At 38.9% G+C, this 16,836-nt stretch overlaps 1 long non-coding RNA gene across 1 annotated transcript; it reads left to right on the top strand.

Annotated features, from left to right (window-relative positions):
- The first annotated feature begins 270 nt into the window (after positions 1-270).
- On the top strand, positions 271-13,211 carry Gm28504. The gene is made up of 3 exons (XR_882325.1): positions 271-299; positions 11,406-11,473; positions 13,189-13,211. It is a non-coding gene; the product is annotated as a predicted gene 28504 (long non-coding RNA).
- The last annotated feature ends 3,625 nt before the right edge of the window (positions 13,212-16,836 follow it).

The raw sequence follows: 16,836 nt of genomic DNA, 5'->3' as shown, positions 1-16,836 counted from the left end.
GGAAATCATTTGTCTTAAAGCCAGTAGATTATTCCCACCTTCTAAAATCTCCCTTCAAAGGACTTGGTATTCCATGAACGCATGCGCAGGGTGTATTCAGCCAATCAGCACAGTCCTTTGGTGAGACCTGTTTGCTCCAGCTGGCATCACAAAGGATCCTCTGAGGCTTCTGTCCGGGTCTGGCCTCTGACAACGTTTTTTTTTTTTTTTTTTTTTTTTTTTTTTTTTTTTTTTTTTGCCATTGAGGAGCTAAGCACAGAAGGGTGCGGTTGGGAAGGTGTTCTCCTCTTAGATGAGCTGTAAGTGATAGTCTGCCCTGATCAGGGTGGTTGTACAGTTAATCGAGGTGTGACAGGGTGGGGAATCTCAGGCCCAGGAGGCCACTATGTGAGGAAAAGCCTTCTGATCACCATTTTCTGTGGAATCTGAGGGTGAATGGAAGGTGGAGGACCGTATTCATGGAAGAGGATCGAACAGGTCAGGGCCATAGAGAATTGGGAACCCTTGGAAGAGAAAAGCTTGGGGCCTGGGGATAGGATCAGAGAAACAGCTGCAGGACTGTGGGTCAGGGAACAGGGAGCCATTGGTGAGATGCCTTGGCGATTGTCCTGTGTGATGTTCAGGATCCCTTAGAAACACACTGAGGATTCCTCCCTCCTCATTGTCTTCTCTATGGTGTGTTCCTTTGGTATAGACTGTATGAACATTGCAGACAGTAGAATGGCATAGGAAGATGAATGAAAAGAAGAAGAGGAGATATTGTAAGAGATTCATAAGTCATTGGGGATGGATTCTGACCACAGATCTTTCTGTCTCAGTCTCCCATGTATTGGGATTAAAGACTTGCACCACCAAGTTCAGCTTTTTCTCTCAGTTTAGGTTCTGTAGGATGGGATCTATCTTTGTAGTTTCAGCTGGCCCTGCTTGGCCTGGCCTTGAACTTAGAATCTTCAGATGTTTGAAATCCTCGGCTTCTCCAAATCACTAATTTCTCCAATATAAGGTCTTTCTGTGTGGGTGGTGGTGGTAGTTCATGTTTTTTTGTAGACTTAGTGGTGGATCTTTTTGATATGAATATACAGTTACCATGTTCTTTATCTTTCTGGATAGAACTGTGAGTTTACCTTAGACTGAGATAAACTGTTAAACAGAATTGCTGATGTTTTGTTTAAAAATATTCTGTGGGAGATAGGACCAAAATTCAGATGCCTCAACGGTTAAAGGATGTTGCTCATCATTTTTTTGGGAGGAGGGGAGGACTCATATGTTGAAGGTTGGCCAGTTTTTGTCTCTTTTTAAACTGAGAAATGGCAGATTGATAACTTAGGTTCTAAAGGAGGTTTTTAAAGAAGTGAGTTAAAGAAGTTTTTAAAACAAGTTGTGAGGGAGAGGGACATGATAAATGGGATACACGGAGGAAATGGTACGGGTAAGTGTATATATATATGCATCACCATATTGAATATGTACACAGAACTCTCTCAAAGGCAATTGATTAAAAATATACATGTTAAGTAAAAAAGAAATGATCTTTCATTGAGCTAAAATAATTTTTTGATTTTTTGTTATTTTTAATTATTTAAATGATAATTTTTAATCAGGTAACTAAGTTCTTTTTTTTTCTTTTTATTTTTATTGTTTTTTTTTTTTTTAACTAAGAAGACTACTGAGTTCTTATGAGAAAAATGGCTCTTAAGAAATTGAAGGTGATACCAAAGGAAAGTTACTTATTACTTTTGGACTTTGATGATGAGGACGATGATATAAAAGTTTCAGAGGAGGCTCTTTCGGAAGGTATAGCATTTCCAGTATTAATTGTGTCCTGCAGTTCATTAGACTTTACCTAGTCACCTGAAATGGAAGAAGTCTTTGTTAAGAGTTTACATATACTTCATTTCTAATTTTACCTATATCTCTCTATTCCTATATACAAGGTTTTGCAGCACATAAACCTACTCTTGGAACTACATCAGCATATGTGAGAGAGAAGAACTTTCTTGATTTTGCCTCAAGAAAAGATGTGAACATTGTTCGTATAATATGTTTGCCAAACATGAATTTATTTCATAAAACCTGCAAATAAATTATTTCCATTTTTTTTCTATTATATATTTTCCTTATTTACATTTCAAATATTATCCCCGTTTCTAGTTTCCACTCCAAAAATTCTCCTGTCCTCTCCCCTCTCCCCCATCTCCCCAACACACCATCTACCAATTCCTAACCCAGGTATTCCCCCATACTGGGGCATAGGATCTTTACAGGAACAAGTGTCTCTCCTCCCATTGATGCCTGACTAGTCCATCCTCTGCTACATATGAAGCTGGAGTCATATGTCCCATTATTTGTTTTCATTTATTGGTGGTTTAATCCCATGGAATTGTGGGGTACTTGTTAGTTCATGTTGGTTTTTCTTCTAGGGGCCTGCAAAGTCCTTAAGCTCCTTAGGTACTTTCTCCAGATCCATAATTGGGGACCCTGTGCTAAGTCCAAAGGATGTCTGTGAACATCCACTTTTTTATTTGTCAGGCATTAGCAGATCCTCTCAGGAGACAACTATATCATTCTCCTGCACCCAAGCCCTTGTTGGCATCTTCAGTAGTGTCTGGATTTGGTGGTTTTTTATGGGATGGATCCCCAAGTGAGGCAGTCTCTGTATTCTTTTATTCTCAGCTCCAATCTTTGTCTCTATAACTCCTTCCATGATTATTTTGTTCCCCATTCTAAGAAGGAACGGCATATCCACACTTTGGTCTTCCTTCTTCAGTTTCATGGGTTTTTCACATTTTACCTTGGTTATTCTGAGCTTCAGGGATAATATCCACTCATCAATGTGGGAATATCATGTGTGTTTTTTGTGATTGGGTTAACTCTCTTAGGAAGATATCATCCAGATCCATCCATTTCTTTAAAAATTTCATGAATTCATTGTTTTTAATTGCTGAGTAGTAATTCATTAAGTAAATGTACCATATTTTCTATATACATTCCTCTAAAGAGAGTCATCTGTGTTCATTTCAGCTTCTTGTTATTATACATAAGGCTGCTATGGACAAAGTGAAGCATGTTTCCTTATTACAAGTTTGAACTTCTAGGTATAACCTTATCAATTTTATGAGGTCCCATTTGTCCATTTTAATCTTATAGCACAAGACATTGGTGGTATTTTTTTTAAGAATATTCCCCCTTTGCCCATGTATTCCAGGCTATTCCCCACTTTCTCCTCTATAAGTTTCAGTGTCTCTGGTTTTATGTGCAGTCCCTTGATCGACTTAGACTTGAGCATTGCACAGGGGATGAGAATAGATCAATTTACATTCTACTACATGCTAACTGCCAATTGAACCAACACCATTTGTTGAAAATGCTGTCTCCTTTCCACTAGATGGTTTTAGCTCCTTTGTCAAAGATCAAGTGACTATATGTGTGTGGGTTTATTTCTCTGACTTCAGTTCTATTTCATTTATCTACCTGTCTACCACTATACCTGTACCATGTAGTTTTTATCACAATTGTTTTGTAGTGCAGCTTGAGGTCAGGCATGGTGATTCCACAAGAGGTTCTTTTATTGTTGGGAATAGTTGTTCCTATACTAGGTTTTTTTTTTTTTTTTTTTTTTTGTTGATTTTCTTTTTTTGTTTGTTTGTTTGTTTGTTTGTTTTCAAATTCCAGGAGAATTTGTAAATTGCCCTTTCTAACTCAGAAAAGAATTGAGTTGGAATTTTGATGGGGATTGTATTGAATCTATAAACTACTTTTGGCAGAACAGCCATTCTTACTATATTAATCCTTCCAATCCATGAGCATGGGAGTTCTTTCCATGTTCTGAGATCTTGTTTCATTTCTTTCTTCAGAGACATGAAGTTTTTATCATATATATCTTTCACTTTCTAAGTTAGAGTCACACCAAGCTATTTTATATTATTTGTGAGTATTGTGAAGGGTGATTTTTCCCTAATTTCTTTCTCATCCTCTTTTTCCTTTGAGTAGAGAAAGGCCACTGATATGTTTGAGTTAATTTTATATTCACCTACTGCACTGAAGTCATATATAAGGTTTATAATTTCTCTGGTGCATTTTTGGGTCACTGATACATGCTATCATATATTCTGGAAATAGTGATATTTTGACTTCTTCCTTTCCAATTTGTATTCATTTGTTTTCCTTTTGTTGTCTAATTGCTCTGGTTAGGACTTCAACTACTATATTGAATAGGTATGAAGAAAGAGGGCAGTCTTGTCTCGTCCCTGACTTTAATGGGATTGTTTCATTTAGTTTAATGTTTCCTACTGGTTTGCTATTTTTTTTTTTATATTTAGGTATGGGCCTTGAATTCCTGATTTATCCTGGACTTTTATTATGAATGGGTGTTGTAGTTTGTCAAATGCTTTCTCAGCATCTAATGAGGTGATCATGTTGTTTTCGTCTTTGAGTTTGTTTCTATAGTGGATTAAGTTGACAGATTTCCATATATTAAACCATCCCTGCATTACAGGGATGAAGCCTACTTGACCATGATGGATGATCGTTTTGATGTATTCTTTTATTTGGTTTGCAGTGATTTTATTGAGTATTTTTGCTTCGATATTCATAAGGGAAAATGGTCTGAAGTTTCCTTTCTTCATTGAGTTTTTGTATGATTTGAATATAATTGTAATCTGGCTTCATAGAACAAATTCAATAGTGTTCCTTCTCTTTTGATTTTGCATAATAGTTTGAAGAGTTTTGGTATTAGGTCTCCATGTGTAAGACCCCGAAGATGGACCTCCTCTCAAGTGCAGTAAAGTCCCGGGATGAGGTGGCCAGCACCCCAATGACTTGAGAGAAATCCACACCTGATGCAAACTGCAAGAGGTTTTATTATCAGCTAGCTAAGGACAAACTCCTTCCACTGTGCAGGGCAGGGGCGTATGACTCTGAGATGTGACAGAAGAGGGTTTTTATTAACTAGCTGAGGAATTGGGATGATTTGGGAGGAGAGTTTGGAGGAGTTGGGAAGAGTTGGGAGGAGTGTTCTTCTCTGCCCGGATGTCCTTGGCAAAACTCCAATTTTTGAATCTCTAGCTGTATGGCTTAGAAACCAAAAGGCTTTTTGGTGGCTGTAGAGAACATGGAGTCTCTTTCTGGCTGTATTTTTATAAATCAGGGAAAACAATCTTGGAGAATGTTCAGGTGCTTTACCTTCCAGGGAGAAACACTCTGAGTTGGGGTCTCAACATTTCCCACTCCTTCTAGTACATAGTTCTGATCTTATAAGTTAGAAAATTAAACCTCTGGCCCAGCTGCCAAACAAAGCCAACATGAGGTCACAGCTTTAGGATATGTAAGATTGAGAACCTCAGAAGCCCCTTGAATGAGACAAAAGAGCCTCTTGCCAGTGGGAGGAGGGAGGGAGGGAGGTTCCTGTGCAGTGCCCACTGTGTGTGAGCAGTGCCAGGCCAGAGGGCCATGGCAGGCTGGATGCCAGAACCGGGCACATGCTGGAGGTGTGGCAGCAGGGCTTGTGAGAAGCATCAGGGAGAGTCCTTTTGATCTGAGTTCAAGTTTGCCAGAATGGTGGGTCCAGACCAGGACAGGTACTCCTGTTTGAAATTTATGTGGCACCAAGATGGTTTCTGGTTCGTATGTTTTTTGTTTTTGTATTTTTGTTTTAGTTTTTTATTGTGTTTCAACATTTCCAAGGCATCTTTTCTGACCAGTTGTAGGTCCTTCAAGTGAGCTAGTGGGAGTTCTGAAAAAGAAACATGAGGGTCAAACATTCCACCTGCTTCTGTTAAAGGGGGGGTCCCCAGTTGTGGAGTTCGAATGGTGTAAGTTTAAATTTCCCTGTGGTGTTCCATACTCAGAACAAGGTGAAGGGAAAAAGAGCTGCATAATCTTTTCTGCAGGTCTCTAAAACCAATTTAGTCAAGGTTTCTTTTAATGCTCTATTCATCCACTCTACCTGTCCTGAAGTCTGGCATATATAAGAACAATGTATCTTCCAATGGATCCCCCATTGTCTGGCTAACCCTTGTCTTACCTGGGCAATGAAGGAGGGGCCATTGGCTGACGAAAGTACCTTAGGGATGCCAAATCTTAGGAAATTTTCCTCTAATATCTTCTTTGCCATGGCAAAGGTGTTCTTGTTCTTAGTGGGGAAGGCTGCTACCAAGCCTGAAAAGGTGTTTACAAAAAACAAATAGATGTTTATTACTGTACTTGGCTGGTTTAACTTCAGTAAAATCTACTTTTCTGTATGCTCTTGGTCAGTCAACTCTTATCCACTTTCTGGGGGGTGTTCTTGTGGTGCCCAGCAATGGTGAGGGCACATGCTTTGCATTCATTAACAATCTCATGGGCAACATCTGGCAATCTTATAATATAGCAATTTGAGCTCTTAACATTTTTTTGACCTTCTGATTTTCCAAGGGCATGAGGTGGTGTAGATTGGTGCTGTAGATTACCTTTCTCTTCTGGGCAGGACAGAGCAACCATCTTGGGTCTTAGCGACTCCCTGGGTAGTATGCACACATATATCAGGTATTTTGCCTGTTAATTCCTGATCTTCTGGAGTATAATCAAAGCCTGCATCTTTGAGATTATAATGGTCTTGACATTCTTTATTTTTTTCTCTTAGGGCAGCCAGGTCAGGCATCAGATTTCCCTTCACTAGGGCCTCATGGACTTTGTGGTGACTATTGCAATGTATGATGACAAGTTTTTTTGCAAAGTGTATGGCTTCTTACAGTCTCTTGGTTTCTTTTTTATTTTTAATATCTTCCCCAGTAGATGTGAGTAGCACCCTTTTTCTAAAGATAAAAAGATAAAGAAAGATAAAGATAAAGATAAAGATAAAGATAAAGATAAAGATAAAGATAAAGATAAAGATAAAGATAAAGATAAAGATAAAGATAAAGATAAAGATAAAGATAAAGATAAAGAAAGATAAAGATGCATGTGAGTGGTGGCAAAGGCATACCTGCTGTCTGTTTAGATATTGATGTTCTAGTCTATTGCCAGCTGCAAGGCTTGGATGAGTGTGATTAGCTCTTCTCTCTGGACAGTCATTCCTTCAGAAAAGCTGCTGGCACGGATGGTTTCTTTTCCGTTGACCACTGCTGGCACCACTTTTCTTTTACTTTCAATCAAAAAGCTGATACTATCTGTGTACCAATTGGGGCAGCCTGGCCATGGCTGGTCAGTGACTTCTTTCTTAGTTTTGATTTCTTCTGCCAGGATGTTTATACTCCTTCACTGGTAGGGAGTTGTCAGCTTCAGGCAGCAAGGTGGAAGGATTAGGGATAGCAGGGGTGAAAACTACACTCTCTCTACACTCTCTCAGTCAGTAAGAGACTCTGATAATGGGTCCTGTGAGCATTAGTCATCCAGCAATCTGACAGCTGTCTAACAATGCTTTCTAAGGCATGGGGGCAGAGGGGGTTTACTACTATAGTTCCTTGACCTAGAGTCAGTTTGTCAGCATCTTTGAGAAGTACTGGCACAGCAGTGGTAGCTTTTAAGCAAGAATGCCATCCACTGGCCACTTGGTCTTTTTTTTTTTTTTTTTTTTTTTTTTTTTTTTTTTTTTTTTTTTTTTTTTTACAAGTAGACTACAAGTCTTGTCTATGTCCCCAGAGCTTAGGTCAGGACCTATCTCACTATTTCTGCTCTTTTATCTAAATAGAGAGTGAATGGCCATGTCACATCTGTCAGGACTAGGGCTGAGGCACTAAGCACGATTTTTTAATCTTTTTAAAGGCCTCCCCATATATGGGGTCCATGAGAAAGTCCCAGTCTCTTTAGTAAGAAGGGATTATTAGTGAGTGCCAGGTGGCAAAGCCTTGCTTTTTAACTGGTAGCAACAGAGTATTCCAGGAAGACTGACAAAGGACCAAACACGCCTAGTTCTAAGAGCCTTTGAAGGTGAGGTCTGATGCCCTCTCCGGCCTCTTTGCTCATGGTGTATTGTTGTACCCTGAAAGGAATCACACCAGTTCTCAATCTCACAATGATGGGGGGCACCATTTTTGCCTCAATTATACCCCCAGTCTTTGCCCAGGCTGTTGGATATCTCTCTAACTAGGTTTATTCTAGTACTTTTCTTGATGGGGCTTGAGGCTCATGTAATCTATATACTTCTTCCAATTTTGATGTTAAATTTATAGAGACAGAGGCTTGCCAAGGGATTGAAGTTCCTTGCAAAGAGCAGCTTATTTGGGATTTTAAATATGCTAGTATGTCTCTCCACAATAATGGGGTGGAGCTTGAGGAATGATGAGGGAGGAATGAGTTACTTGGCTTATTCATAGATTAACTTTCTTATCAGTGGTCCAAGAGTATGGTTTCTGACCAGTAGCCCCGATTACTAAGGATTGCTGGTTCCTCAATTTCTCCAGTGGCTCTGTCAGGACTGAAAACTCTGCTCTGATATCATGAAGGGAAGCCATGGGGGTCTCTTCCACAGTTAGGGTTACCCTAGTCTCACGTAGGGTGTCTGTTCCCCATATCCACTAGTCATCATCCTCTGGGATAAGGACTTAGGTGGTCTGGTATCTGTCTCTTTCTTGGGGCAGTCTCTTGCCCAGTGTCCCTTTTCTTTACAGTACCCACATTGGTCCTTATCTACAGGTGGTGTGAAGGTCCTATGGAGTTCTGAGGTCTTTTTGGCCCTGTGTTGCCCAGTTACCCTGTCTGCCTATTCCCTCCATCTTTTCTATAAACTTCGTTATCAACTGCTAATGTATCCAAAATCCTAATTAAATTTCTATCCTGCCTTCCATCTGGTCTACTTTCTCTTGACTCAGCTACTCTCTCTTCTCTTTCTCCTTTTTCTTTTTTAGTCTCTCTCTTATGGTACACTTTCTCTGCCTCCTTAAACAGATCTTGAAAAGATAATGTTTGCAGATTCTCTAGATGCTGTAACCTTCGCCTAATGTCAGAAGCAGAATGCCCAAATGAAAGTCATGGCCACTGCTGCCTGCTGGCTCTCTGACATAGTGTCAAAGGGAGCGTAATGCTTGTATGATTCTAAGAGGCATTCTAAAATCACTGCTGGGGGCTCCTTTTCCCCTTTAGGATCCCTCTTACCTTGACCAAATTGCTTGGGTGCCTGTTAGCTCCTCCCTTTCCTGCTACCCTACCCCTGTGTAAATGTGTCAACTGCTTGCTACCTTCAGGCCTGTTAGGGTCACAGTCAGGACCATTCAGAGGGAAGCCTGCATCTATTTCATTTGGAAGTTGTGTCAGCCATTCATTGGCTCCCAGCACATATTTCTTGTCTCAAGCAGAATCCTTTCCTTCTCCTCTGTGGTAAAATTAAACTGCAATAGCTATTGACAGTCATCCCAAGTGGACTGATAAGAGAACATGAGAGATTCCATTAGATTAGTAAGGCTAGAGGTGTTTTCAGAGAAGGGGGCATGTTTTGCCTTCCAATTGTAGAGATCAGAGGAGGAAAAAGGCCAATACTGAAGGAGCTGCATTTCCATGGTCTGCTGGAGTAGGGCCATAAGTACTTAAAGCCAGCGCGATTGTTGAGTCTGGTCTCAATAGGCTCTGAGCTCATTTGTCTTGGTTTCCAGAAGCTGGTCACGCCCCCATGTTTCCAGCAGTACCCTTTTGAGATATCTGGGAAGGGACCGGTTGGGGATATGAGGGTGGAGTATCACGCCATTCTGGAGGTTATTAAATCTCTGGAAATATCTCAAGAGGAGCCAAGGGTTGCATTCCTCCCTTCCCCCCGCCATTTACATCTTCGTTTTGTTTTTTTTTTCCACTTAGTGGCAGAAAGCTAGGACTAGGGAGCCCAGCTTGTTCTTCTGTACTCAAGGTTTCAACCAGGTGCTCTCTGGTGGTCAACTAACATCAACAGGTGGCAATTTTGTAGAGCAGAAAGTTCTCCAAAATCTCTTTTTGACATCTACAAAGAGATTGTGAGTCCTAGTCATAATTTCAGTTTGATGCTCATGAGTCAATCTAAGGGGAGTGCTAATAGTCTATCCAAACTGCATAGTCACATACAGGGAGACAAACAATATATACAGTAACGGAAACACATGGCCGAGTTAGCAAATTCTCACTTGGCACCCAGTAACAGAAACAGTAAACACACTCTCACTTGGTACCCAGGAACATTAAAAGATGGCCAAGTGAGCACACACTTACTTGGCACCCTGATGGGAGATGTCCAGGCATCCCTGGAGCTCCCTCAGACCTCCAGGGATGTCTCCCAGTATAGTGTGCGATTACTCCTGACATGCCTGTCAGTAACCCTCCCCTCCATACAGAATAGAAAGATTGTAAACCATGAATTCTGAATTCAAACACTGCCGGCAGACAAAAACATAGACAAAGACAGGATCCTACCGGCAAGTGGCATCTCTGAGAAATGGGATAGGCCACAAATCCAGGCAAACGAGCCCCCATATGTAAGAACCCCAAAGTTTGGCCTCCACTCAAGTCCCTGGATGAACTGTCCAGGACACCAATAACTCCAGAGAAAACCACACTTGATGCAAAATGCAAGAGGATTTATTATCAGCTAACTGAGGACATTTTTAACACTGTGCAGGGTAAGGGATTTTGACCCTGAATGGTGACAGTGGGGGGCTTTTAACAGCTAGCTGAGGAACTGAGATGAGTTGGGAGGAGAGATGGGAGAAGTTGGGAAGAGTTGGGAGGGTTTAGGTGGGTTGGGAGGAGATTTGGGAAGGTATGGGAAGAGTTGAGAGGAGTGTTATTTTCTGCTGGATGTCCTTGGTAAAATTACAATTACCATATCTCTGGCTGTAAGGATAAGAAATGAAAAGTCTGTTTGCTCACTATAGACAACAAAGAACTTCTTTCTGGCTGCATTTTTAGAGATCAGGGAAAATAAGCTTGGGGAATGTCCAGAGGCTTTACCTTCAAGTGAGAAACAATCTAAGTCAGGGTCTATCACATGAAGATCTTATTGAACTCTGATGGTTCATCAGATCCTGGGCTTTTTTTGGTTGGGAGATTATTAATGACTGCTTCTATTTCTTTAGGAGTTATGGAAGTAATACAGAATTTCTCTGATCCTGATTTATATTTGGTACCTGATATCTGTCTAGATACGTGTCCATTTGTTTTCCTCATTTTCCATTTTTGTTGAGTATAGACTTGTTTAGTAGGATCTGATTATTCTTTGACTTTCCTAAGTTTCTGTTGTTATGTCTCCCTTTTCAATTCTGGTTTTGTTAATTTAAATACTGTCCCTGTGCCCTGTACTTAGTCTATCTAATGGTTTATAATTCTTGTTGATTTTCTCAAAGAACCAGCTCCTAGCTTGTTTGATTTTTTTATGTAATTCCTTTGTTTGCACTTGGTTGATTTCAACCATGAGATTGATATTTGTCCTGCCTTAAAGACATCTTGAGTGAATTTGCTCCCTTTTGTTCTAGAGTTTTTAGGTGTGCTGTCAACCTACTCCAGTATCCTCTTTCCAATTTCGATTCAGAGGCATTCAGAGGTATGAGTTTCCCTCTTAGAACTGCTTCCATTGTGTCCCATAACTTTTGGTATGTTGTAGCTTCATTTTCATTAAAATCTAAAAAGTCTTAAATTTATCTCATTTTTCTTCCTTGTCTGAGTTATCACTGACTATATTTTTGTTCACCTTCTATGTTTATGTGTGTTTTTAATTACTTATATTTCTATTTCAGATCAGCCTTAGTCCTTAGTGATCTCATAGGATGCATAGGATTATTTCGATATTTTTATATCTGTTGAGACAAGTTTTGTGACTGATTATATGGTCAATTTTGGAGAACGCATCATGAGGGGCTGAGAAAAAGGGATATCCTTTTCTATTCGAATAAATTTTTTATAGATATCAACTCATGTATTTGTTTCATAACTGCTGTTATTTTAACTGTGTCTCTTTTTAATTTTTGTTCCCAGGGACTTTCCATTGATGAGGGAGGGGTGTTGAGCTAATATTGTTTCGGGTGCAATGTGTGTTTTTGAGCTTTACTAAATTTCTTTTATGAGTGTGGATGACATTGCATTTGGCGTATAAATGTTCAGAATTGGGAATTCATCTTGGTAAATTTTAACATTGATGAATATGAAGTGTCCCTCCTCTTTTTTTTTTTTTGATAACTTTGGGTTGAAAGTCGAATTTATTTGATATTAGAATGGCTACTCCAACTTGTTTCTTTGGAACATTTGCTTGGATAATTGTTTTCCAGCCTTTTACTCTAAGGTAATATCTGTATTTGTCCCTGAGATTTGTTTCTAGTATGCTTGGTCTTGCTTACACATCCTGTCTGTTATTCTATGTCTTTTTATTGGTGAATTGTGTCCGCTGATATTATGAGATATTAAGGAAAAGTAGTTGTTCCTTCCTGTTATTTTTGTTGTTAGAGTTGGAATGTGATTCATGTAGCTTTCTTCTTTTAGGTTTGCTTCAAGATCAATTTCTTGGTTTTTCTAGAGTGTAATTTCCCTCCTTATATTGGAGTTTTCCCATTATTACCCCCTTGATGGGCTTGATTTGTTCGAGCATATTGTGTAGATATCGTTTTTTTCACAGAATACCTTGTTTTCTCAATCTATTGTAAAATTTTTTGATGCGTCTAGTAGCCTTGTCTGGCATTTCTTTTCCCTTAGGGTCTGTATGACATCTGCCCTGGATATTATGGCTTTCATAATCTCTGGGGATAAGTTAGGTATAGTTTTGATAGGATTTCCTTTATAAGTCACTTGACCATTTTCCCTTAGAGCTTTTAATATTCTTCTTTTTCTTTTCTTTCTTTCTTTCTTTCTTTCTTTCTTTCTTTCTTTCTTTCTTTCTTTCTTTCTTTTTTATGCATTTGGAGTTTTGATTTCTATATGATGGAAGAAATTTCTCTTGTGGTCCAAACTATTTGGAATTTTGTACGCTACTTGTATATTCATAGGCAACTCTTTCTATAGGTTAGGGAAATTTTCTTCTATAATTTTGTTGAATATATTCACTGTCCCTAAATTTGAAAAACATACTTGTCATTGATACCTATTATCCTTAAGTTTTGTCATCTCCTTGTGTCCTGGATTTTCTTGGTGTAAATATTTCCTTTCTAAAATCTTTTCCAAAAATTCACATGGAGAGTTTTTCCAGAGAAATTCAAATCGATAGTACTTTATTAACTATTACTTATATAGAATCCTTTCAAATGTTACTGTTTTCTATTGTTAATACAGTAAAGAGCCCAGCATTTGATAAAAATGAGAATATATCGCCTCAAGCAGAAGCAGATGAAGATATGGGGTAACATTTTCAATATTTTTGCCAGCTCAATAGATTACTTCATAAGTAGTGTTTGTATTCCCTTCACTGGAGAAGTAGATTCAGTAAGATAGCAATACAAATCTGACACTGCTATATGTTGAGTTCAAGCCCAGCTTGAGGTCCTTCAGACCTTGTGATAACAAACACATAGCAACTAGTACAATATGACCACCTGCCTGAGATCTTCCAAGATATACACACAAAGAAAAGAAGAAAAATCATGAAAATAAGAGGGGGACCAACTGGAAAGAAGAAGGGTCTCAGCAAGAGTGGGAAAGTAATGAATAAACTACTGTGGGTGTTAATGTATGAATTGGTAAAAGTAAAGGATACAAGATCACTTTGATACTCCACCATGTATTATATATATATATATATATATATATGTTACATTTGTCCCTAACCAAACATTATATATTTATTATAAATAATTAAAAGAAGGTTCTTTTTAAAGTTTTGTGTGGGTAAGAAAAATGTCCTACCAGTCCACTATATTTCTTGCATTAATTTTTTATTTTCCTTTCTTCACAGAGATGAAGTAGACAGTATGTTGGATAAATCTGAAGGTATGTGTTTTTGGAGGTATTTGCCTGTTTTTTAAAGAGGTCAGAAGAGGGCATCAGATTTCTAGACTGTATAGCAAAAGGGGACACTTTTAGGGTTCACAGTAATTGTAGTTTCCTTTAAAACACATATGAGATAACTTCTCAGCAAACATTCAGAATGCAAGATTAGCTGAAGATGTAGCTCAGTGGTAAATCACCATTTAAATGTGATGAGTTTCATCTTCAGTGGCAAAAACAAACAAACAAACAAACAAACAAAAAAAACAAAACAAAACAATAACAACAAAACCCCAAACAAACCAACAAATGCACCAAATTAAAAAAAATCCTACCAAACAAACAAAAGACAGTTATAAGTCTTGCAAATGAAATGTTAGGTTGTCTAGTTTGCCAAATTAACTGCAAATTGTAAAATGAGCAAGAAACCGAGTTTGCTCTTGTAAGGAAACAAGCAAAACCAGCAATAAGCATTTTAGGAGCCTAAACTTAGGCATGATTAGAGAAGAAAAAAAATACAGTGGCTACCACAAGAGAACAAACCTCTCAGAGGGGCTAGAGAGATAGCTGTTTTGGTAATGTGCTTTCCTTGAAAGTATATCAATTAAGGAGGGGGTCTTAAATCAGCTTTAAAAATGCAGGCTGCAACCCAGTGAAAAGTAGGTGAAGACAGCTTGCTGGCTAGCCAGGCTAGTGGCATTGGTGAGCTGCACAATTAGAGAGAACCTGTCTCAAGATTTAAGTTTGGGCAGTCAGAGGTGGTTCATGCCTTATTCCCAGCAGTTGGTAACCAGGGTGAGGTCCAGGACTACAACCCTGCCTTGAAAAAAAAAAAAAAAAAAAGGAAGTTGGAATGTGATTGAGAATGCAGCAAATGTCTATTTGCCGCCTTCTTATGCATACTTATACTGAAATGTATATGCATCAGGTTTTTACAATACTCTTTATGTGATTTACACAATCCATTAAAATGATGGTTTTTGTCTTTTTGTTTTTTCTCTTTGAGGAAATTGTCAATATTAAGAAAGTGTTATAATTTTATAATCTCCACTGTATAGTACAAATAAACATGTTTCAAGAAAAATGATCAGCACACCTTAAAAGACACAAAGGACAGGTATGGAAAGATGGCTTAGAAATTAAGAGCACTTGTTGTTCTTGGACAGAACCAAGTTTTAGTTCCTAGGACCCACACAATGGCTCAAAACCATTTTTAATTCTATATCCATGGGTTTTGGAATTCTCTTCTAGTTTCTATGTGCACCACACATGCATGTTTATAAATACAAACATGCAAAAACAAATTACTTAAATAAATAAAACAATTGAAAATTACAAACAACAGCACCTTCATCTGAAACAAAGTAGGAGAGTCTTGTTTGGGGTCCGTTTTATTTTAGCTTTCAAGTTAGTATTGTAAACTTGGAAAATGGAAAGCCTCTGGGTAGTAGTGGCAGCTAAAATACTACCTCCTTTTTGCTCTTCAATGACAGACGACTGATTGAGCCTTTCTCACCCTTAGTACACATGTACAAACACTGCCAATCAGCAAGGACCTTGGCTGAGATTGTTTTCCCGCTATCCAAACCCTGTTACCCAGTATGCTTTGTGGTAGTCATCAAGCCGAGTTCTTGTGGAAGCAAGGTTCTTGAGGAAGCGTGGTAGGGAGAAGTCTCAGTAGAGGTAGTCAATTGTCTGTTGAAAGATGATTAATCCTGTTTGAGCTGGGGGCCTGTGTGGGGAAAAATGTGGAGGGGTGGAGGTGTTACTTTAGGAGTAAGGAGAGGAGGTGACCCTCACAGGACTCAGGAAGGTACTGCTTCCAGGCTCACAATCAACTTTTCCCACTTAGGTCTCTGCTGAGAAAAACAGAGAACTTCGCTAAGGGCAGGAGTTTGAACAGAATTATCTCCTAACAGAAAGTAGGAAGGCCAGGGAATTGGAGACCCTGGAAGTCTTCTTGGGGCTTGGGGATGTGAGGAGTGATTAAATTGGAAGTCAGTTAGTGGAGCCAACAGATTAAAACCTTCTTTTAGCTGCTGCTGCCTGCCAGGAATTCATTAAAAACGAACTGAAAACCAGTCTTCATTTACCTCTACCTGTTGTTAAAATGGCAGATTCCCGAAATTTCTATTTATAGGCTCCAATTGCCTCAAAATACAGAGTCTACTCTCAGCCTCAGAAGTGCTGGGACTTCAGATATAATTCAGGTCAGGTTGTTGTTATTTATTTGTTGTTTTGGTTTAGGAAAGTAAGCTCTAACTGAATATCTCAGGATTGTCTGAAACCTCACCTGCAGCTTTGACTGGCCTTGAAACTGAAGTCCCCAGCCTTACAAATGTACCTGGGCCTGAGGTAATATGTGTTCTTTATTTTTTATATTTAAAATTTGTTTGTTTGTTTGTTCGTTTGGTTGTTTTTTCTTCCTTTTTTCCTTGTTGAAGATTGAAACCAGAGCTTCTTGCTGTAGCAGTAAAATATTTGTCCAGCCAGAAAAACTTTATATTTTAGATCTGCTTTAGATTTGTATTATGATGAAAAAAATTGAGGAGCTTGGTTATGATAAAAGCAACCATGATTTCATTTGGAGATTGAGATGCAAACACATTTACTCTAATTTATCAAAACCCTAGCAACAATGGGACCAAAATTTAGATCATCCTGTGATTGCATATAAACCCACTTGAAGTCACAGTTAAAGCCATCATATTCGGTGTGTGTGTGTGTGTGTGTGTGTGTGTGTGTGTGTGTGTGTGTGTGTGTGTGAGTGTGTGTGTGTGTGTGTGTGTGTGTGTGTGTGTGTGTGTGTATTTACATTTCAAATATTAGTCATTTCCTGGTTTCACCCCAGAAATTCCCTTTACCATTCCACCCTCCCTCTGCTTCTATGAGCATGTTCCCCCACCCACCAACTCCCATGTCCCTGCTCTAGTATTTGCCTACACTAGGGCACCAACCTTCACATGACCAAGGACCTCTCCTCTCACTGATGTTTGA

The sequence above is a fragment of the Mus musculus genome, chromosome Y (genome assembly GCF_000001635.26).
Source record: "Mus musculus strain C57BL/6J chromosome Y, GRCm38.p6 C57BL/6J".
Lineage (NCBI taxonomy): Eukaryota > Metazoa > Chordata > Mammalia > Rodentia > Muridae > Mus > Mus musculus.
Note: the sequence above shows the minus strand (reverse complement) of the source record. Positions and strands in the feature narration are given on the sequence as shown.